The sequence below is a fragment of the Hyla sarda genome, chromosome 1 (assembly GCF_029499605.1).
Source record: "Hyla sarda isolate aHylSar1 chromosome 1, aHylSar1.hap1, whole genome shotgun sequence".
Taxonomy (NCBI): domain Eukaryota; kingdom Metazoa; phylum Chordata; class Amphibia; order Anura; family Hylidae; genus Hyla; species Hyla sarda.
In genome coordinates, this window is record NC_079189.1 from 554,660,427 (window position 1) to 554,683,469 (window position 23,043).

Below are 23,043 nucleotides of genomic sequence, written 5' to 3' on the forward strand. Positions count from 1 at the left end.
ACTTTTTTTTTTTTTTTTTGGACCAAAGCCAAAAAAAACAACTGTTTGGAAACCTAGCCTAAGGGGTCTCTTTTAAGGCTGTGATCTGTAGTTTTCATTGGTACCATTGTGGCACAGATATGACTTTTAGATCACTGCTTTTTTTATCCAGGATGGGATGTTACAAAAAAAAACACAAATTCAGCATTTATTGTTGTTGCTTTTTTTATTTAAACTGTTGCAGGACCATGCAGGACCGCTTTTGTTATATTTTATTAGTTTGGACAAGTCTATGTGGTCAAATATGAAAATCAAATATGTTTAAAATTGTTTGTCTGAATTTTTGTGTGAGGTGCTTTACATTTTTATTTAAACCATTTTTTATTTCATTTTTTAGTAAAAAGAAGTTTACATTTTTGGAATGTTGTAAACATTTTACCAGATATAGAGTGCCTGACTAATTATATAGTTTAAGAGAGATTAAAAGGAGCCATTCAAACATGTAGCTAAATATACAATGGAAAAAAAGAACTATTTCAAATATGTAATATGTAGTTCATCAAAATTAATTTTGACATAAGCAGAGCAGGTCCTATAAAACAATTGCTGGCTTAAGGATGGTACTGGAGTCAATGATCATGTAGTCTCATCTATCCAAAATTGGATCAATGGGAATCCAGTCATACCTCCATGGATGTAACCACCCGTCACCAATATTCTGATAGAACTCAGCATAATGTAAGATTGCATATAGCAAGTTGTATTACTTTTTTAGGCTTGGTCCAGCATCCGGCATAGGTGACCTCAGCTACATTGCTACGCAACTGATGCCACAACTGATGACAAGTTGTCATCAGTTGTATGCCATCCGGTTCATAGACAGCAGACCAGGTAACGCAGCAAGCTGCATTCCCCTTCCCGGTACCCTCCGCCGTGTCCAACCATCCAGCGTCAAAATTGAGACGCTGGATGATTGTGAACTGTCCCATTTAAATGAATGGGATCAGTTTTAGCATCAGTTTCCCTCTGATGCACGCTGAAGGGAAACTGTGCCAGACAACTGATATATGTGAACCCAGCCTTGTTTGGATCTGTTGACATTCATTTGCAAAAAAACAGAATATCCCTAAAATATCTGAAATGTTTGAAAATGTTGATGTCCCTGGTAGCCTAATAGTTAAAGGGGTTATCCAGGAAAAAACTTTTTTATATATATCAACTGGCTCCAGAAAGTTAAACAGATTTGTAAATTACTTCTATTAAAAAATATTAATCCTTTCAGTACTTATGAGCTTCTGAAGTTAAGGTTGTTCTTTTCTGTCTAAGTGCTCTCTGATGACACCTGTCTCGGGAACCGCCCAGTTTAGAAGAGGTTTGCTATGGGAATTTGCTTCTAAACTGGGCGTTTCCCGAGACACGTGTCATCAGAGATTGCTTAGACAAAAAAGAACAACCTCAACTTCAGAAGCTCATAAGTACTAAAAGGATTAAGATTTTTTAATAGAAGTAATTTACAAATCTGTTTAACTTTCTGGAACCAGTTGATATAAAAAAAAAAAATTTTCCTGGAATACCCCTTTAAGTTATTTCAAAACATGTTAAATATTTATACACAAGATCAGTAAAGTACCTGGCTGTTACACGACAAACAAATACAGTCCTAATAAAAAAAAATCTCCTGAAATAGTGTGACACTAAAATAACAAAACATAAATGGGTTAATTTCACTTCAGCACCAGAGTGGCATTGGATTTTCAGGCTGCAATCATAAGAGCACTTAGGACATTATTTGCTATTGAGTTACGACACTGGTGATTTTTCCCACAAACAAATCACAAATGCCAATGCTGTACGTTCAGTAAGAAAGGAGATTATTTTAACCAGCGCTGATGCATTAAACAGTTCTGCAGTAACAGCCCTCGTGCACCTGCACATTTATTTCATTTGGGAGAAGGTAACTTTGTTTTTCATGTTGTACATTTTGGCAGCCTTCGTTTTTTGTCATGCACTCCATTCATATGTTCCAGGATATTTTTCATCAGATATAGCTGGACATTACCTGCCCTAAATTTTTGTTGGATGCCTAATCCAGAGAGTCTGTATACAGGCGAGCTGAAATACTGCTGAGGTCAATCTCTCAGGGCAGATGGGTTTGAATAATTGGATATATTGGTCCCAATGCAAGGTTTTAAAATGCTTCCTCCACCCTGTAGTCCACAGAGCACAAATAGGCTATGTACTTATCAGTGGGAGTCTTGATCACTAGAATAAAAAGGTTAAAGCCAGAGGTGGGCCAAGATCTCTAGGTGCCCTAAACATGGTTTTAAAATGCATCCTCAACCCTATAGTCCACAAAGTACATTTTAGGTTACGTGATGGAATAATGGGCCAAACTCTGGGAACCAACTAGAATAAAGATACTTCAGCCTAGGGCACGACTAGACCTCTCAAAATGAGCCCTTTCCCTTGATCCCTTAGGTTTAGCATGAAGGCAGATGAATGCATAAGTATTGGTTTTGTTCCAATACTTTTGTTTCCTGCCACACTGAATGGAAGTGATCACCACCCTCTGGCATCTACATTATTTTTAGCTTGGACACAGTAGTTGAACAAACAAAAATTAAAGGGAGATAATTGTATTTGTTTTTGCAGACCATAATTTTTACTCTTTCCTCACTTGTGACCTGGGTAGTTGCCTATTCTATGAACCTTCTGTCCCAGTCAATACAGGTTCCCCATCTAGCACATTCATATTCCACAACAAGGGTTTCTTATTTTTGCAACAACCTTATTTACAAGAGTAAATATGGCAGACATTATATTACTGGACAAGAGCAGTAATAGTAGGTTTTTAAATGGGACTCTATCTGTAGAAGACATCCTGACTGACCCAGCAAACATACAGTTTACTTTTCATTCAGTAGCAACTCATTATCCATTAAAGGTAAAACAATTCAATATGCGGCTGCCCTGTAATTCACAGATTTTAGACAAACATGGAAATGCTGGCTTTACCTACAGAACTTCTTGAACAAGAAACCAAATGCACATTAAAGTTTTTATTTTCCTCTGCTGGTTTGTAAAATGTTCCAGTTTCTTGGATTTCACAGACTATTTGGAAACAGATTACCTCTTTACATCTGTCTATTTATATGCAGCTCTCTTATGAAATTGAGATAACGTTTTGAAATGGTGTTGCGAACCAATAAATGTCTATACAATGCTAAGAGTGAACTTCACTGAATAAGGGCCCATTCCGATGGCAGAAATTTTTAGCTCAGAAATTAAGTTGCAGCAGACATCCATTGTTTTCAATAAGATTCTCCTGCACCCTGCACACAGCGGAATTTTCACCGTCCATAGAAATTAAAATTTCGGACTCGGCAGAAACTATGCATTTCAGAGTGGTCCTAGCGTGGGCTTGATCTGTTGGCGCCTGTGCCTGCGGAATATTCCATTGTCTCAATGGGCCCTAAGGATGGACACCCGCAAAACCCCTAAGCAAGGTTCTGACTTTATGTAATATCTGTTGAAACTCTCCAGTTGTTGTAAAACTTCAACTTCCAGCATTTGTCGGGTTTCTCTATATAGATGTTTTTGTTATTTCATTAGATTTGCCATCCTATCATGCTCCTTAGAGAGAGACCCATTACGTGGTCAAATGAAAACATTGTTTGGTGCATAAAACCCCTTAGCTTTTACGGTATAATGGGAGCAAGTGTTACGCCGAGCGCTCCGGGTCCCCGCTCCTCCCCGGAGCGCTCGCTTCACTCTCCCCGCGGCAGCGCTCCGGTCACGTCCTCTGACCCGGGGCGCTGCGATTCCGCTGCCAGCCGGGATGCGATTCGCGATGCGGGTAGCGCCCGCTCGCGATGCGCACCCCGGCTCCCCTACCTGACTCGCTCTCCGTCTGTTCTGTCCCGGCGCGCGCGGCCCCGCTCCCTAGGGCGCGCGCGCGCCGGGTCTCTGCGATTTAAAGGGCCACTGCGCCGCTGATTGGCGCAGTGGTTCCAATTAGTGTGTTCACCTGTGCACTTCCCTATATCACCTCACTTCCCCTGCACTCCCTTGCCGGATCTTGTTGCCTTAGTGCCAGTGAAAGCGTTCCTTGTGTGTTCCTTGCCTGTGTTTCCAGACCTTCTGCCGTTGCCCCTGACTACGATCCTTGCTGCCTGCCCCGACCTTCTGCTACGTCCGACCTTGCTTTTGCCTACTCCCTTGTACCGCGCCTATCTTCAGCAGCCAGAGAGGTGAGCCGTTGCTAGTGGATACGACCTGGTCACTACCGCCGCAGCAAGACCATCCCGCTTTGCGGCGGGCTCTGGTGAAAACCAGTAGTGGCTTAGAACCGGTCCACTAGCACGGTCCACGCCAATCCCTCTCTGGCACAGAGGATCCACTACCTGCCAGCCGGCATCGCGACAGTAGATCCGGCCATGGATCCCGCTGAAGTTCCTCTGCCAGTTGTCGCTGACCTCACCACGGTGGTCGCCCAGCAGTCACAACAGATAGCGCAACAAGGCCAACAGCTGTCTCAACTGACCGTTATGCTACAACAGTTACTACCACAGCTTCAGCAGTCATCTCCTCCGCCAGCTCCTGCACCTCCTCCGCAGCGAGTGGCCGCCCCTGGGATACGCTTATCCTTGCCGGATAAATTTGATGGGGACTCTAAGTTTTGCCGTGGCTTTCTTTCCCAATGTTCCCTGCATCTGGAGATGATGTCGGACCTGTTTCCCACTGAAAGGTCTAAGGTGGCTTTCGTAGTCAGCCTTCTGTCCGGAAAAGCCCTGTCATGGGCCACACCGCTCTGGGACCGCAATGACCCCGTCACTGCCTCTGTACACTCCTTCTTCTCGGAAATCCGAAGTGTCTTTGAGGAACCTGCCCGAGCCTCTTCTGCTGAGACTGCCCTGTTGAACCTGGTCCAGGGTAATTCTTCCGTTGGCGAGTATGCCGTACAATTCCGTACTCTTGCTTCAGAATTGTCCTGGAATAATGAGGCCCTCTGCGCGACCTTCAAAAAAGGCCTATCCAGCAACATTAAAGATGTTCTGGCCGCACGAGAAATTCCTGCTAATCTACATGAACTTATTCACCTAGCCACTCGCATTGACATGCGTTTTTCCGAAAGGCGTCAGGAACTCCGCCAAGATATGGACTCTGTTCGCACGAGGCGTTTCTTCTCCTCGGCTCCTCTCTCCTCTGGTCCCCTGCAATCTGTTCCTGTGCCTCCCGCCGTGGAGGCTATGCAGGTCGACCGGTCTCGCCTGACACCTCAAGAGAGGACACGACGCCGTATGGAGAACCTCTGCCTGTACTGTGCTAGTACCGAACACTTCCTGAGAGATTGTCCTATCCGTCCTCCCCGCCTGGAAAGACGTACGCTGACTCCGCACAAAGGTGAGACAGTCCTTGATGTCTACTCTGCTTCTCCACGTCTTACTGTGCCTGTGCGGATGTCTGCCTCTGCCTTCTCCTTCTCTACAGTGGCCTTCTTGGACTCTGGATCTGCAGGAAATTTTATTTTGGCCTCCCTCGTCAACAGGTTCAACATCCCGGTGACCAGTCTCGCCAAACCCCTCTACATCAATTGTGTAAATAATGAAAGATTGGACTGTACCATTCGTTTCCGCACGGAGCCCCTTCTTATGAGCATCGGATCTCATCATGAGAGGATTGAACTTTTGGTCCTCCCCAATTGCACCTCGGAAATTCTCCTTGGACTTCCCTGGCTTCAACTTCATTCCCCTACCCTGGATTGGTCCACTGGGGAGATCAAGAGTTGGGGGTCCTCTTGTTCCAAGAACTGTCTAAAACCGGTTCCCAGTAACCCTTGCCGTAACTCTGTGGTTCCTCCAGTAACCGGTCTCCCTAAGGCCTATATGGACTTCGCGGATGTTTTCTGCAAAAAACAAGCTGAGACTCTACCTCCTCACAGGCCTTATGATTGCCCTATCGACCTCCTCCCGGGCACTACTCCACCCCGGGGCAGAATTTATCCTCTCTCTGCCCCAGAGACTCTTGCCATGTCCGAATACGTCCAGGAGAATCTAAAAAAGGGCTTTATCCGTAAATCCTCCTCTCCTGCCGGAGCCGGATTTTTCTTTGTGTCCAAAAAAGATGGCTCCCTACGTCCTTGCATTGACTACCGCGGTCTTAATAAAATCACGGTTAAGAACCGCTACCCCTTACCCCTCATCTCTGAACTCTTTGATCGCCTCCAAGGTGCCCACATCTTCACTAAATTGGACTTAAGAGGCGCCTATAACCTCATCCGCATCAGAGAGGGGGACGAGTGGAAAACGGCATTTAACACCAGAGATGGACACTTTGAGTATCTGGTCATGCCCTTTGGACTGTGCAACGCCCCTGCCGTCTTCCAAGACTTTGTCAATGAAATTTTTCGTGATCTGTTATACTCCTGTGTTGTTGTATATCTGGACGATATCCTAATTTTTTCTGCCAATCTAGAAGAACACCGCCAGCATGTCCGTATGGTTCTTCAGAGACTTCGTGACAACCAACTCTATGCCAAAATTGAGAAATGTCTGTTTGAATGCCAATCTCTTCCTTTTCTAGGATATTTGGTCTCTGGCCAGGGACTACAGATGGATCCAGACAAACTCTCTGCCGTCTTAGATTGGCCACGCCCCTCCGGACTCCGTGCTATCCAACGCTTTTTGGGGTTCACCAATTATTACAGGCAATTTATTCCACATTTTTCTACCATTGTGGCTCCTATCGTGGCTTTAACCAAAAAAAATGCTGATCCCAAGTCCTGGCCTCCTCAAGCAGAAGACGCCTTTAAACGACTCAAGTCTGCCTTTTCTTCGGCTCCCGTCCTCTCCAGACCTGACCCTTCCAAACCCTTCCTATTGGAGGTTGATGCCTCCTCAGTGGGAGCTGGAGCTGTTCTTCTACAAAAAAATTCTTCCGGGCATGCTGTCACTTGTGGTTTTTTCTCTAGGACCTTCTCTCCAGCGGAGAGGAACTACTCCATCGGGGATCGAGAGCTTCTAGCCATTAAATTAGCACTTGAGGAATGGAGGCATCTGCTGGAGGGATCAAGTTCTCCTGTTATTATCTACACCGACCACAAGAACCTCTCCTACCTCCAGTCTGCCCAACGGCTGAATCCTCGCCAGGCCCGGTGGTCTCTGTTCTTTGCCCGATTTAATTTTGAGATTCACTTTCGTCCTGCCGATAAGAACATTAGGGCCGATGCTCTCTCTCGTTCCTCGGATGCCTCAGAAGTTGAACTCTCTCCGCAACACATCATTCCACCTGACTGCCTGATCTCCACTTCTCCTGCCTCCATCAGGCAGACTCCTCCAGGAAAGACCTTTGTTTCTCCTCGCCAACGCCTCGGAATCCTCAAATGGGGTCACTCCTCCCATCTCGCAGGTCATGCGGGTATCAAGAAATCTGTGCAACTCATCTCCCGCTTCTATTGGTGGCCGACTCTGGAGACGGATGTTGTGGACTTTGTGCGAGCCTGCACTATCTGTGCCCGAGATAAGACTCCTCGCCAGAAGCCCGCTGGTTTTCTTCATCCTCTGCCTGTCCCCGAACAGCCTTGGTCTCTGATTGGTATGGATTTTATTACTGATTTACCCCCTTCCCGTGGCAACACTGTTATTTGGGTGGTCGTTGATCGATTCTCCAAAATGGCACATTTCATCCCTCTTCCTGGTCTTCCTTCTGCGCCTCAGTTGGCTAAACAATTTTTTGTACACATTTTTCGTCTTCACGGGTTGCCTACGCAGATTGTCTCGGATAGAGGCGTCCAATTCGTGTCTAAATTCTGGAGGGCTCTCTGTAAACAACTCAAGATTAAATTAAATTTTTCTTCTGCATATCATCCCCAGTCCAATGGACAAGTAGAAAGGATTAACCAGATCTTGGGTGATTATTTGCGACATTTTGTTTCCTCCCGCCAGGATGACTGGGCAGATCTCCTCCCATGGGCCGAATTCTCGTATAACTTCAGGGTCTCTGAGTCTTCCTCCAAATCCCCATTTTTCGTGGTGTACGGCCGTCACCCTCTTCCCCCCCTCCCTACTCCCTTGCCCTCTGGTCTGCCCGCTGTGGATGAAATTTCTCGTGACCTTTCCATCATATGGAGAGAGACCCAAAATTCTCTCTTACAGGCTTCATCACGCATGAAGAAGTTCGCGGATAAGAAAAGAAGAGCTCCCCCCGTTTTTTCCCCTGGAGACAAGGTATGGCTCTCCGCTAAATATGTCCGCTTCCGTGTCCCTAGCTACAAGTTGGGACCACGCTATCTTGGTCCTTTCAAAAGTTTGTGTCAAATTAATCCTGTCTCTTATAAACTTCTTCTTCCTCCCTCTCTTCGTATCCCTAATGCCTTTCACGTCTCTCTTCTCAAACCACTCATCCTCAACCGTTTTTCTCCCAAATCTGTTCCTCCCACTCCTGTTTCCGGCTCCTCGGACATCTTCTCGGTCAAAGAAATTTTAGCTGCCAAAAAGGTCAGAGGGAAAAATTTTTTTTTAGTGGACTGGGAGGGTTGTGGTCCTGAAGAGAGATCCTGGGAACCTGAGGACAACATCCTAGACAAAAGTCTGCTCCTCAGGTTCTCAGGCTCTAAGAAGAGGGGGAGACCCAAGGGGGGGGGGTACTGTTACGCCGAGCGCTCCGGGTCCCCGCTCCTCCCCGGAGCGCTCGCTTCACTCTCCCCGCGGCAGCGCTCCGGTCACGTCCTCTGACCCGGGGCGCTGCGATTCCGCTGCCAGCCGGGATGCGATTCGCGATGCGGGTAGCGCCCGCTCGCGATGCGCACCCCGGCTCCCCTACCTGACTCGCTCTCCGTCTGTTCTGTCCCGGCGCGCGCGGCCCCGCTCCCTAGAGCGCGCGCGCGCCGGGTCTCTGCGATTTAAAGGGCCACTGCGCCGCTGATTGGCGCAGTGGTTCCAATTAGTGTGTTCACCTGTGCACTTCCCTATATCACCTCACTTCCCCTGCACTCCCTTGCCGGATCTTGTTGCCTTAGTGCCAGTGAAAGCGTTCCTTGTGTGTTCCTTGCCTGTGTTTCCAGACCTTCTGCCGTTGCCCCTGACTACGATCCTTGCTGCCTGCCCCGACCTTCTGCTACGTCCGACCTTGCTTTTGCCTACTCCCTTGTACCGCGCCTATCTTCAGCAGCCAGAGAGGTGAGCCGTTGCTAGTGGATACGACCTGGTCACTACCGCCGCAGCAAGACCATCCCGCTTTGCGGCGGGCTCTGGTGAAAACCAGTAGTGGCTTAGAACCGGTCCACTAGCATGGTCCACGCCAATCCCTCTCTGGCACAGAGGATCCACTACCTGCCAGGCGGCATCGTGACAGCAAGTGGTTTGTTCTCCTTTTCCTTTTGGGGTTTCTAAGGGCCTGTCACTGCATGCACCATTATTTATGGATGGAGAGTTATTTCATGTATTTGGATTATGGTTGTGCTGCTGACCACTGGAATTTGGGATATGTCATCACTTTCTGATTAGTGGGGGGTCCGACTTAAAAACTCCCCATGAATTCCCAGAATGAAGGCCTATTGAATATTTTTTTTTACTTGCACAGTGCAACTCCTAACCACCTGCTGTACAGAGAACTATAACACTGACTTATTAATTTGAAGAAGAAAGTACTATGGCCTAGCTTAGTAGTACACCATAACATAAAAAGATTGACATACCACTTAAATGATGACTACTACATACAGAAGAACTCTAATGTTTCATGATGCTTAAATGCAGCCTTGTCTGATTTATAAATAATACTTTCTTCTTCGTCAATTTTTAGTAAACAGAGAAAAATCCATCATTCAGGACCCTCATCTTTGCAGTCAGAGTGGAGAGCAGCTACGAAAACCATTTGTCCCTCTCGAGAAACCAGTATGCCAATGCATGAAATTAAACTCGCTTTAAAAGGAATGTGTAATACTTAAAGTCTCCTGAAGTGGCACTGCGCCACAGATGATCACTGGAGGCACAGCCCCAAGACTACCATTGATCAGGTTGGTGTCCATGAGCCTTCTAACAAAAGGGGAGTCTCTGAAGAGGATTTAAGGGGTTGGCCACTTCTTAATTAATTTTATTAAACATGTGGTAAGGTAAATGATCAAAAAAGACAAAGTTTGTTGGCACTGACCTCTTGGCGTTTTCAGGAATTCCTCCTCTCTTGCAATCACAGCTACAGGAAATCAGTGTGCAGGTGCAAATGCCTTCCAGTGGAAACAGTGCGGTGCCTCTGCCCGCAGAGAGGCAGCAATGAAAGTCAACAACATCCGGAGAGAAACTGGTGCCCCCCGTTATTTCTCTCTGGATGTTGTAAAGTAAATTATAACTGTGCATCGTTACAGTTTTGCCCCATACTGCATAATAAGGAAGCTTCACCCTTTCAATCCCCCATCTTGCTATCTTGGCCAGACAGCTCTCCTGTGTATTAAATGGCGCACTATGAAGAAGAGTGTGACCATAACATTACTCAGCCTACTCCGCACTATTCACAAAATAAACTAGAGAAAGCACAGTGGAAGAATCTGAGTGCCGTTGTATGGTCATATACTGAATCATATGGTGCCTTTATATGGACAAAAAAGCCATCCAACTAGTACAGCAAGAACTGGGATCGACGGGGCAAAGCCTGCTCATTAGTCACAATGGGGCAACATTGTAATAAGAAACAGTGTTGCCCTGTTCTACATAAAATGTATTTGCTTTCTTTTAGCAATACAGATACTTTTCCATACAATATCCACCTGTATTCTTTCTTTTCCCTAAATCACTCTTAGACAAGAGGGGTGATGGAACAATTGGTGGGCCGCTGCTATATTCAATTATCCAGAGTTTTCGTGTTTCTATGCTTTAGGCTTTGTTTGCATCTGGATCAGACTCTACAATTGTGCAAGGCTTTTTTTTCTAGCTATTCCAGTTGAAAAGACCTACACACAGGTGGAACTGGATGAAAACACTGTAAGTCAGTGGTCACTAAACTGTGGACCTCCAGCATGCTAGGAGTTGTAATTTTGTAAAATCTGGAGGTTCACAGTTTGGACAACACTTCTGGTCTACAGGGCAAGTCAGGCACCAGTGGTGTCCATTGTAGGACATAGATATGGAAAGAGGCTAAAGAACCAAACTTTTTGGAATGGAAATGGAGGTGTCTCTAACCATAGCTGTAGTGTAATGGAAAATCTTTGTGTGTATATATTGTTTTTTTTTTTTTTACACATATTCCAGGATTAGAGCCTCTCTACTTTATAAGTGGACTATTGGATCTAACATGTAAAATAACACAGATCTTCTAAACATTCATTGAGAGAAATTGAGGTAAAGTATACAATCTTGAACTCTGAGGACACTGTACAACCACAGAATACCAGTGCTTTACAACAAATCTATGGAATGAATGGAATGACGCACAAAAATCAATAACTGGAAACAAACGTACATGACATGTAATATTAGGCGGGTGAGCCTGAGGGACAAAATGAAGAAAGATGGATTATGCTACCTGCATATTAGCAAGAAGATTCTCCGGTTGAAAGATCCTTTCCTTTTTCACATTGAAAGAGAACCTTCTTGCACATAGACTTGTGACACATCCCTTTGAAATATGTTCTTTTTTGTAACCTGTTTCTACTTTTTTATTATTTCAGTTGAAAGGGATACTCCGCCCCCAGACATCTTATCCCCTATCCAAAGGGTCCCACCGCTGGAGATCCCTGCGATCTTGGCTGGTTCACCCCAGACTTCCGGTGCACGGAACGAACTTCGCTCCATGCCGGATGACTGGAAATGCGGGGCTGAGGCTTGTGATGTCACAGCCATGCCCCCTCAATGCAAGTCTATGGGAGGGGGCATGACAGCCGTCACGTCCCCTCCCATAGACTTGCATTGAGGGGGCATGGCCGTGACGTTACGAGACTCCGACGCTGCACCCAACGCTCTAAGCGAACGCCGGATGCAGCAGGGAGATCATGGTGATCAAATTTTCATTTTTGTGTTTTTGTTTTTAACTTCTCCCTTTAAAAAATCCATAACTCTTTTATTTTTCTACCTATAGACCCAAATAAGGGTCTATAGAACATCTTTCATTCTACCATAAAAAAATGTCACGTAAAACCAAAAAATTATTATTTATAAGCGTAAACATATTAGAAAACTGCAATTTTGAAACTTTCCGGGGTTTGGTTTTACGCAGTGTACTTTATGGTAAAAATTATACAGTATCTGTTGTTCAATGTGACTAAAACGATACCCAATGTATATAGTTTTTCTGTTATCGGACCACTTAAAAAAAAAATGCTAACTTTTTTAACAGAATTGGTATGCATAAAATTGTCTTTTTCTCGTCATCGACTATCCCTATATAACTTAAGCCCCACGGACGTATCCTTGACCTGCCTGATGGACAAGACGGCTCTCCCCTCCTCTCCTCTAACGAATAGCCTCAGGAAGTCGGAGAGATCCCAGGTCCACGCCGATTTGACCGGTAGGTATGTTGAGCAACCATTGAATCCTGTGCTTTCCTCCACTATCCCACTTTCCCACTTTCCTCTTTTGCTTCTCTCTTTCCCTCTTATTGTTTTACACCATTCTTGTCACTACCTAACTGCTACCCTGACAGCAAATACTGTCCTCACATTATTAATCTGCCCACGCGGAACCTTTGGAACATCAAACAAGGCGAAATACTCAAGTCTATTCAAACAAGGGACCTTATGCTTACCATTGTAGACTACCCGATATCATACCTTGTGATTTTGGGTTCTGGCAACATTACACATTCTCTTCCTCGTAGTTTATTATTTGTTTCTCAGCCTGAACGCCGACCTCTAAGCAAGTACATTTAAAGGGGTTGTGCGCTGCCCTAATTTTCGGAACTCCGCTCACAGCGTCCGGAAGTTCATTACTCTGAACGCTGTGTGCGGGCTTCCGTGTTCGCGGCCGCCGGGCGTGACGTCACGCCCGGCCCCTCGCGACATCTCGCCTGCCCCCTCGTGACGTCTCGCCCGCCCCTTCGTGATGTCACGCCAGCCCCTCTACCAAATTCACGCCCCCTTCCCATAGACTTTCGTTGAGGGGGCGGGTGAGATGTCACGAGGGGGTAGGCGAGACGTCGCGAGGGGCGGGGCGTGACGTCACGCCCCGCGGCCGCGAACACGGAAGCCCGCACACAGCGTTCAGAGTAATGAACTCCCGGAAGCTGTGAGCGGAGCTCCGAAAGTCAGGGCAGCGCACAACCCCTTTAAATGTTAGTAGTATTGTCTGGAAACACCTACTGTCCACTGCCGAAACTGGATTAGATCTTAGTGTACCTGCTTCTTCACTAGGCAATTGCTTGATGTTTGATGTCTATTACCTGTAAAGATGTTAAAACTTAATAAAAATTTAAAATTTCCACATATAGGGCTTTTTAAGGGCTAATTTTTTGCATAGTGATCTGGAGTTTTTATCGGTACCATTTTCGCTTTGATGGGACTTTTTGATCGCTTTTTATTAATTGTTTTTCTGATATATGATGTGATTAAAAATCCATATTTTTGGTGTTTAGTATTTTTTTAACATTTTTATAGTTTAGACAATAATGCACTCGCAAATAATAAATATGTTAATTTTTCTATATATTTTTTTTTTGTAAAATTGGCAAAAAAGCGTGATTTTATTATTAGGAGAGGGGGCTTTATATTATGTTACAAAACATTTTTTGTTTGTTATTTTACACTTTTTAAGTCCTCTTATGGGACTTTTATATGTAATTATTAGATGCCTTTGGCTAAACCAAACTACATCAGTAAATCGGTGATCGGCGGCAGGGAGGTAAGGGAAACCTCTACTGAGCTTACGGGAAATCTCATTATAAAATGTCTATTTAATGGCACCCGCCGCTGTCCATCATTAGTAGCGAGTGTCTGGCTACTGATAATAGCTGACACTCAGTGTTCTGAAGTGGGCACAGCTCCTGCGCTCGCTTCAAACATGCTTAAAAGGGTACTTTTTACTTTTGCTATAGAGGAAGTTGAGTTGTTCTTTTCTGTCTGACCATAGTGCTCTCTGCTGACACCTCTGTCCATGTTAGGAACTGTCCAGAGCAGGATAGGTTTGCAATGAGGATTTGTTCCTGCTCTGGACAGTTCCTGACATGGACAAAGGTGTCAGCAGAGAGCACTGTAGTCAGACAGAAAACAACAACTCAACATCCTCTGTAGTATACAGCTGCTGATAAGTACTGGAAGGATTACGATTTTTAAGTAGAAGTATTTTACAAATATGTTTAACTTTCTGTAGCCAGTTGATGTGAATTTTTTTCCCACCAGAGTACCCCTTTAAGGCATCAGGGCATACAGATTTAAAAACATTTTAAATGTTGTACATCTTGGCAAACTATTTCTAATATACTTCATAAAAATGTTTTATCTCCTTTTTATAGAAATGGCTTATAAAAAAGATCACTAGGGGTCCCCATACCATCCAGAATGTAATCCTGTCGAAGTGCAGCATCATCTTTGTCCCAGCTGAAGCACAGGAAGTGAGGGCAGGACTATTTTTTCTAATGCCCCATATTGTATTTTTTTACAGTGGTTGGCTTATGGAAATCATGAAAACAAAATTGGCTTTTTTTTAAACCTGGTGATGAGCTGTTGTTTCAGTTTTTTCAGGATAAACTGCCCTGTGTGTATACATGAGGAGCAGTATTCTAGCCATTATATAACTTATAAATAGAATTTTAAGTGAAATAATAAGTCACCTGACAAATGTGTGTATATTCATAAATATACACTGCACAAAAAAAATAAAGGGAACACTTAAACAACACAATGTAACTCCAAGTCAATCACAGTTGTACAAATGGAAAAGACAACAGGTAGAAATTATAGGCAATTAGCAAGACATCCCCTATAAAGGAGTGGTTCTGCAGGTGGTGACCACAGATCACTTCTCAGTTCCTATGCTTCCTGGCTGATGTTTTGGTCACTTTTGCTAGCTGGCGGTGCTTTTACTCTAGTGGTAGCATGAGACAGAGTCTATAACCCACACCAGTGGCTCAGGTAGTGCAGCTCATCCAGGATGGCACATCAATGTGAGCTGTGGCAAGAAGGTTTGCTGTGTCTGTCAGCGTAGTGTTCAGAGCTTGGAGGTGCTACCAGGAGACAGGCCAGTACATGAGGAGATGTGGAGGAGGCCGTAGGAGGGCAACAACCCAGCAGTTGGACCACATACTCTGCCTTTGTGCAAGGAAGAGCAGGAGGAGAACTGCAAGAGCCATGCTAAATGACCTCCAGCAGGCCATAAATGTGCACGTGACCACTCAACAGTCAGCAACAGACTCCATGAGTGTGGTATGAGGGCCCGACATCCACAGGTGGGGGTTGTGCTTACAGCCCAACACCATGCACTATGTTTGGCATTTGCCAGAGAACACCAAGATTGGCAAATTCGCCACTGGCGCCCTGTGCTCTTCACAGATGAAAGCAGGTTCACACTGAGTACATGTGACAGACATGACAGTCTAGAGGCACCATGGAAAACGTTCTGCTGCCTGCAACATCCTCCAGCATGACCGGTGGGTCAGTAATGGTGTGGGGTGACATGTCTTTGGGGGGCCGCACAGCCCTCCATGTGCTTGCCAGAGGTGGCATGACTGCCATTATGTGACGAGATGAGATCCTTAGACCCCTTGTGAGATTCTATGCTGGTGCGGTTGGCCCTGGGTTCCTCCTAATGCAAGGCAATGCTAGACCTCATGTGACTGTAGTGTGTCAGCAGTTCCTGCAAGAGGAAGGCATTGATGCTATGGATTGGTCTGCCCATTCCCCAGACCTGAATCTGATTGAGCACATCTGGGACATCATGTCTCGCTCCATCCACCAACGCCACGTTGCACCCCAGACTGTCCAGAAGTAGGCAGATGCTTTAGTCCAGGTCTGGGAGGACATCCCTCAGGAGACCATCCGCCACCTCATCAGGAGCTTCCCAGGCTTGTAAGGAGGTCATACGGGCACATGGAGGCAACACACACTACTGAACCTCATTTTGACTTTTTTCAAGGATTACATTACATCAAAGTTGGACCAGCCTGTAGTGTGGTTTTCCACTTAGATTTTGAGTGGAAATACATGGGTTGATAAATTGGATTTCCATTGATAATTTTTGTGTGGTTTTCTTGTCAGCACATTCACCTATGTAAAGACAAAAGTGTTTCATACGATTAGTTCATTCATTCAGAACTAAGCTGTGTTACCTTAGTACTCCCTTTGTTTTTTTGAGCAGTGTATATATATATATATATATATATATATATATATAATAGTTTGGAGTAGTCGTATAAGTCCAGTGATGCGGATGCAAAATCATAGGATGTTGAGAAATCTTGCAATACCTTTTTTTATTGGACTAACAGTATTTTTTAAAGACAAGCATTTGGGAGTCCTCAAAGGCAAGTCAAAGGCAATTTTCAACATCCTATGATATTTATTTTTATTTGTTTTGCTATGTTTTACTTTGAAGTGGTAATCCAGAATAAAAACAAGTATATCTTTCTGAAGCGGGGATAAAAATATTTTAAAAAGGGATATCTACCTACCCTGGTCTCCCACATCTACCACCATATAAAAATAATGAAAAAATCCTTGGATAAAATGTCAGAATTCTAACTTTAAAAAAAAATCTTTTGCTGATTGTATTAGCTGATTCTATTAAAGAGTACCCAGCACCCAATAATATTTTCTAAGGTAACTCGGATTATATTCCCTATCTACTCCTTACACCCCTCCTGTCCTTAAATGTTTTTTCCAAGCTTTAAAAATCTCTGTATCATACCTTTCCCCTTGCTCACATTGTGTGAGCTCCCGGCAGGAGAAAGTGGGTGTTCTCCAGCAGGCGTGCCGTCACTGAAGAGTTTGATCTCCTGCCAGGTTGGGAGGAGACCAAACTAGTGGCGGTTTTTTCAATCACATTAAAACATATAAAGGTTGAGAATTTTAACAGCAAGTAAATATGTGTCTTATTATTACATAAGAAACAATATATTAAAAATTTATTTTGGTGATAGGTACTCTTCAGCTCCAAAATCAGATATATGTTTATGCACCCCAGGACTCTTCTGTATGTAACATTCCACATAGTAGCACATAATAAATTATTACAGCAATTTGATATCATTATTGTAAAAATAAAATAAAATTGTTTATCCTAATATATATATATATATATATATATATATATATATATATATATATATATATATATAAATATATATATATATATATATATATATATATATATATATATATATATATATATAATTTATTTCTACAGTAATTATAAGATGCAATCTTGTCTGAACAGAACGTGGCCTGGATTTATTAGTCCATTACTGTACAATTGATAGTCACATTAAATCTGCTTCTGGGGTCTGCTGCTAACAAGCACAAGGATGTTAAAACTCACTTTTTCCACTTTTTTTTTTTATATATCCAAACTCTTTCAACAAGCAATGAAAATATGGTAAAAGGTTTTTGTTTTTTTTCTGAACAGCAGGCTCGCAGTTCCTCATTTTGTGTCGAGCTATACTTTATGAATAAAGTCTGCAAAACATCCACATAAACAGAATGTAACTTTTTATGAACAGATTCCTAATACAGAAAGCTATTGACATTTAAAGATTTGTGTGCCGGAGGATTAAATCCCAGTTCCTCCGTCATATATTACATTGCTATGGTTTTATGGCCTTTTCATGATAAAAAAAAAAAAAAAAAAAAAAAGGAAAAAGAAAAATAAAGGCTAAATTGAAAAACTTTTATTTTATGAATATATTTGTAGCCACAGTAGGCCTGTTCTTACATTTATGTCTATTACGGTACTACAGTCTTTCTGAAATATTTACTTTGTATTTTTATTTCCTGCTGTCACAATTATTTGAAAACTTTGTAATTTTCAACTTTTGAATGTATGTCTAGTACATTTTGCTTTAGTCTGTAGAGTAGTGGTCTCCAAACTGTGGCCCTCCAGATTTTGCAAAACTACAGCTCCCATCATGCTCAGGAACTGTAGTTTTGCAACATCTGGAGGGCCACAGTTTGTATACTGCAGTACAATATACAGAGATAATATAGTCTAACATTAGATATGTAAAGTAAAGAAAATCAGTGGCACTCACCCAAGTTATCTTGAGGACTCCTTATTAAGGAAAAGGGCTCAAACACATTAGCCCTGATTGTAAACACGACTGGTTTTGTCGTGTTGAGCGCCAGATTCTGGCGCATTGCGCCAGGAATTCTGTTGGCGCCAGAATGTGTGCCAGACTGTGCGCCAGGAAAAGGCATGGTTGTCAAAAAGGGGACATCTCCCCGACATTTTCAAAAACTCCCAAGATATTTACTAAGGTTTCCACAGAAAATGACCAACTCTCCATTTTATTGAGAAAACCCAAAAAGGGCGTGGCCACTGCGAAAAGGGTGTGGTTGTAAAAAAAAAATCCCAACATATTTAATAAGGTTTCCACAGAAAATGTGGTGAATTTAAGCTGAGGAGAACCCCACAGAGCAAAATTAGCAACATGTAGGGAAATCTTAGTAAATACCATGGAAAAATACCTGTTGGGAAAAAAAAAACACAAAGAAAACTACACTCCACTCTTAGTAAATTAGGGCCATTATGTAGACTTTCGGGATGGCCTCCAGAACAAACGGTGAGATGGTAGTTTTGCTCTTTGCAGCACTTGTATAGCATGAAACAGCTGTCACACAGTTTGTTCTGGAATCTGTCTCCAAATGTGTTTGAGCACTACGCATTAATAAAAAGTTTGGGAGATGACTCGGGTGAGGTGAGTACCACCAAATGGTCATGTGAATAGAGTGTTTGGGGGAGATAGCTGTTGGTCAAACAAACAAATGTTTGGCCAATAGAAATTGAAAGTGTACGGCCACCTTTCGGGTGGAGTTTTATTTGTACGTGCTTTCTGTTTTTATTTATTTTCATAGTTTAGTCTAAGGATATTATAGGGGCAGTTAGCTTAATTTTCTTAGTTTTCAGTTTCGGGAAAGGTAAGATAGAGGAAAAGATAGAAAAAGTTAAGTACTTCCAGTGTTGCTTTTATCCTTTTCTGTTCCATTTCTGGCTTTCATCTATTACCCATTTCAATCATCATTTCTACCATCACATTCAGTTCCAGTCATTTAACAGGGAATTACATTCTTTTAATTCATTCATTTTATTTGTTTTACTTTTGACATTGATACCTGCTTGTATGATTTTCTTTGTGACATCCTATTTTGTCCAGCTATAAGTCCTGAGGTTATCTGAGTAATGGTAGCAATTGTTAGGACCCAGAAAATGTAACTGCTTTAGGTGAAGGCAAGTTGGGTGGTCTATTATATCATTATTCTAACTATTTAAAAATACATTTGTCATTCTGGGTTCCTGGAAAGCTGGATGATAACACATGATAAACCTCCATGTATATTTTAGGTTATGTACAATGTTTTGAATGTTTCTCTTAAATCTTGTATAGTCCACTTAGAGCTTGTGATCTGCAAAAAATCTTATTTTGCAGCAGTCTCCGCTTGTTGTGAACCATTCTTGACACTGCTGTTCTGTCTTCTAGCGTAAATGGTGATCTTACCTGCTCCTGACTGTAAGCATCACTTACACACAAATAATGCACAGTTATATCCATCTTTTCTAACCTCCCTCCTGCAATCAGAGTCCAGATATCTATCTGCCATCTCTTTACATCCCCCTGGATAGATGCATGCTGTCTTAAAGTTAATAGGTTTGAATCTGAGCTCCCAAACTTTTGCAAAATGTCTAATTTTTCCATCACTGTTGGATGTTGATAGTTCAAGGGGATATTTTTTGTCAACTTATTGGCAGTAGTAACTTAGGATGCTAGAAGCCTGGAAAAAATAATAGTTTGTAAGTGCAGAAACATTCCTTAAATCCATCAATACAACCACATGGCTGCTGGATTATCCAACTTTTGACTTGAGATACCAGAAAAAATCTCATTCTACCCTGAGCCAAAAATGTATGATGGGGGTTGGGGAGTCTTAAAGGGAACCTGACAGCAACATCACCGACACTTACCTGCTGGTGACACTGATAAAAATGATGTTTACCTTATTTTTCTAGGTGCCACCATTCCTGATATATTTCTAAAAATCTTAATATGTAGATTGGATCAATAGATTCACCATTGTTCCCCAGAATTGAGCGCCATTTGTGGCAAAAGTACTTCACTATTTGTAATTTTTTTTTTATTTGAGTCAATGTCACTGATCTGTATCGGCCCAGATGTTTTTTGTATGTGGGATGAAATGCATAGGAAGATAATAGGGTCTTTAATAGGGTGAGACTCATTGTATGGTTCCGGGAAGGGGTTGCTCTTCTCATTATAGGTACTTTAACAGTCCCTATGGGAGCATTGGAAGTTATTTGTACTTACTGCTGGATTTCAGTGTTCTGGTTGGACCCCCGCTCTACTTGGACAAGACTTTCATGGAACATTTGTGGGACTTTTGAGGATGCATCATGGGATTCAGGAATCAAGAACCTGGTGAGATAGTAACATTTATTTTTTTTACACTTGGATCTGTTGCTTTTTTGTTTTTATTTGTATTTGGTTTTATCTGTATTTGTATAATTGGATAACATCTTTAACCCTTTAAGGACCCAGTCAATTTTCACTGTAGGACACGGACATTTTTTGCACATCTGACCACTGTCACTTTAAGCATTAATAACTCTGGAATGCTTTTACCTTTCATTCTGATTCCAAGATTGTTTTTTCATGACATATTCTACTTTACGTTAGTGGTAAAATTTTGTCGATACTTGCATCGTTTCTTGGTGAAAAATTCCAAAATTTGATGAAAAAATTGAAAATTTTGCATTTTTTTTATCTTTCAAACTCTCTGCTTATAAGGAAAATTAATATTCCAAATAAATTATATATTGATTCACATATACAACATGTCTACTTCATAATTGCATTATAACGTTGACATGTTTTTACTTTTGGAAGGCACCAGAGGGCTTCAAAGTTCAGCAGCAATTTTCAAATTTTTAACAAAATTTTCAAAATCAAAATTTTTCAGGGACCAGTTCCGTTTTGAAGTGGATTTGAAGGGCCTTCTTATTAGAAATACCCCAAAAATGACCCCATTATAAAAACTGCACCCCCCAAAGTATTAAAAAGGTTTGTTAACCCTTTAGGTGTTTCACAGGAATAGCAGCAAATTGAAGGAGAAAATTCAAAATCTTCATTTTTTACACTGGCATGTTCTTGTAGACCCAGTTTTTGAATTTTTACAAGGGGTAAAAGGAGAGAAATCTTCCTAAAATGTGTAGCCCAATTTCTCTCGAGTAAGGAAATACCTCATATGTGTATGTCAAGTGTACGGCGGGCGCAGTAGAGGGCTCAGAAGGGAAGGAGCGACAATGGGATTTTGGAGAGTGAGTTTTTCTGAAATGGATTTTGTGGGGCATGTCGCATTTAGGAAGCCCCTATGGTGCCAGAACAGCAAAAAAAAACACATGGCATACCATTTTAGAAACTGCCCATTTTAGAAAGAGGCTCAGTTTTGGAAACACTGCCGTACAATACATTTTTCATTTTTATTGGGGGGACAGTGTAAGGGGGTGTATGTGTAGTGTTTTACCCTTTATTATGTGTTAGTGTAGTGTAGTGTAGTGTTTTTAGGGTACAGTCACACTGGCGGGTTACAGTGAGCTTCCCGCTAGAAATTTGCGCTGCGGCGAAAAGTTTGCCGCAGTTCATACTTGAAGCAGGAAACTTACTGTAAACCCGCCCGTGTGAATGTACCCTGTATGTTCACATGGGAGGGGCAAACCTCCAGCTGTTTCAAAACTACAACTCCCAGCATGTACTGACAGACCGTGGAAAACCTTCAGTTAGGTTCTGTTACCTAACTCAGTATTTTCCAACCAGTGTGCCTATAGCTGTTGCAAAACTAGAACTCCCAGCATGTACTGATCGCCGAAGGGCATGCTGGGAGATCTAGTTATGCAACAACTGGAGGGATCGCAACTACAACTCCCAGCATGCCGAGACAGCTGTTTCGGCATGCTGGGATTTGCAGTTTTGCAACATCTGGAGGGCTACAGATAGAGACCACTGCACTGTGATCTCCAAACTGTGGACCTCCAGATGTTGCAAAACTACAAATTCCAGCATGCACAGACAGCAAACAGCTATGTGGGCATGCTGGTAGTTGTAGTTTTGCAAGATCTAGAGTGCTACAGTATAGAGATCACTGTGCAGTGGTCTCTAAACTGTAGACCTCCAGCTGTTGCAAAACTGCATCTCCCACCATGCCCAGCAGCTGTCTGGGCATGCTGGGAGTTGTAGTTTTGCAACATCTGGAGGGCTACAGTCTCAGACTGTAGCCCTCTAGATGTTGCTAGGCAACTTACCGGCTTCCGTCGGATCCAGGGAGCCGTCCTCTTCTGCCGCACGACATCGCCGCCCGCGCCGATCACCGCCGCCGATCCGGTCCCGCAGCTTCCACCGACGGGTAAGTGGATCTTCGGCGTTCGGTCCCCGTCATTTCCCCATCCTGCCCCGCCTATTGTGGGTGGGCAGAATGGGAAAAATGAAAGTAAACCCCCCCACCCCCGATCTGCTATTGGTGGTCGTGTCTAGACCACCAATAGCAGAGATAGGAGGGGTGGCACCTCTGCCACCTCACTCCTATGGCTACTGGGGGATCCTGGGTGTCTTAGACAACCACGATCCCCCTTCTATTCCGGGTCACCGGGTCACCATAGACCCGAATGACCCAGAATCGGCGCAAATCGCAAGTGTGAATTCACTTGCGATTTGCGCCGATCGCCGACATGGGGGGGTCTGATGACCCCCCTGGGCATTTGCACGGGGTGCCTGCTGATCGATATCAGCAGGCACCCCGGCCCGGTCCCCGCCCGGCGCGTGGCGGGGACCGAAATTCCCACGCGCGTACAGGTACGCCCTGGGTCCTTAAGACCCAGGTACAGAAGGCGTATCCATACGCCCTAGGTCCTGTACGGGTTAAAGGAAAAC

General features: G+C 43.4%; 1 long non-coding RNA gene across 1 annotated transcript in view; it reads left to right on the plus strand.

Annotated features, from left to right (window-relative positions):
* LOC130293369 (uncharacterized) overlaps positions 1 to 23,043 on the plus strand; it is an 86,402-nt gene that overhangs the window by 11,027 nt on the left and 52,332 nt on the right. The window contains exons 2-3 of the long non-coding RNA XR_008848189.1: positions 9,781 to 9,994; positions 12,362 to 12,474. This is a non-coding gene — a long non-coding RNA (uncharacterized LOC130293369). The remainder of the gene's footprint in view (positions 1 to 9,780; positions 9,995 to 12,361; positions 12,475 to 23,043) is intronic.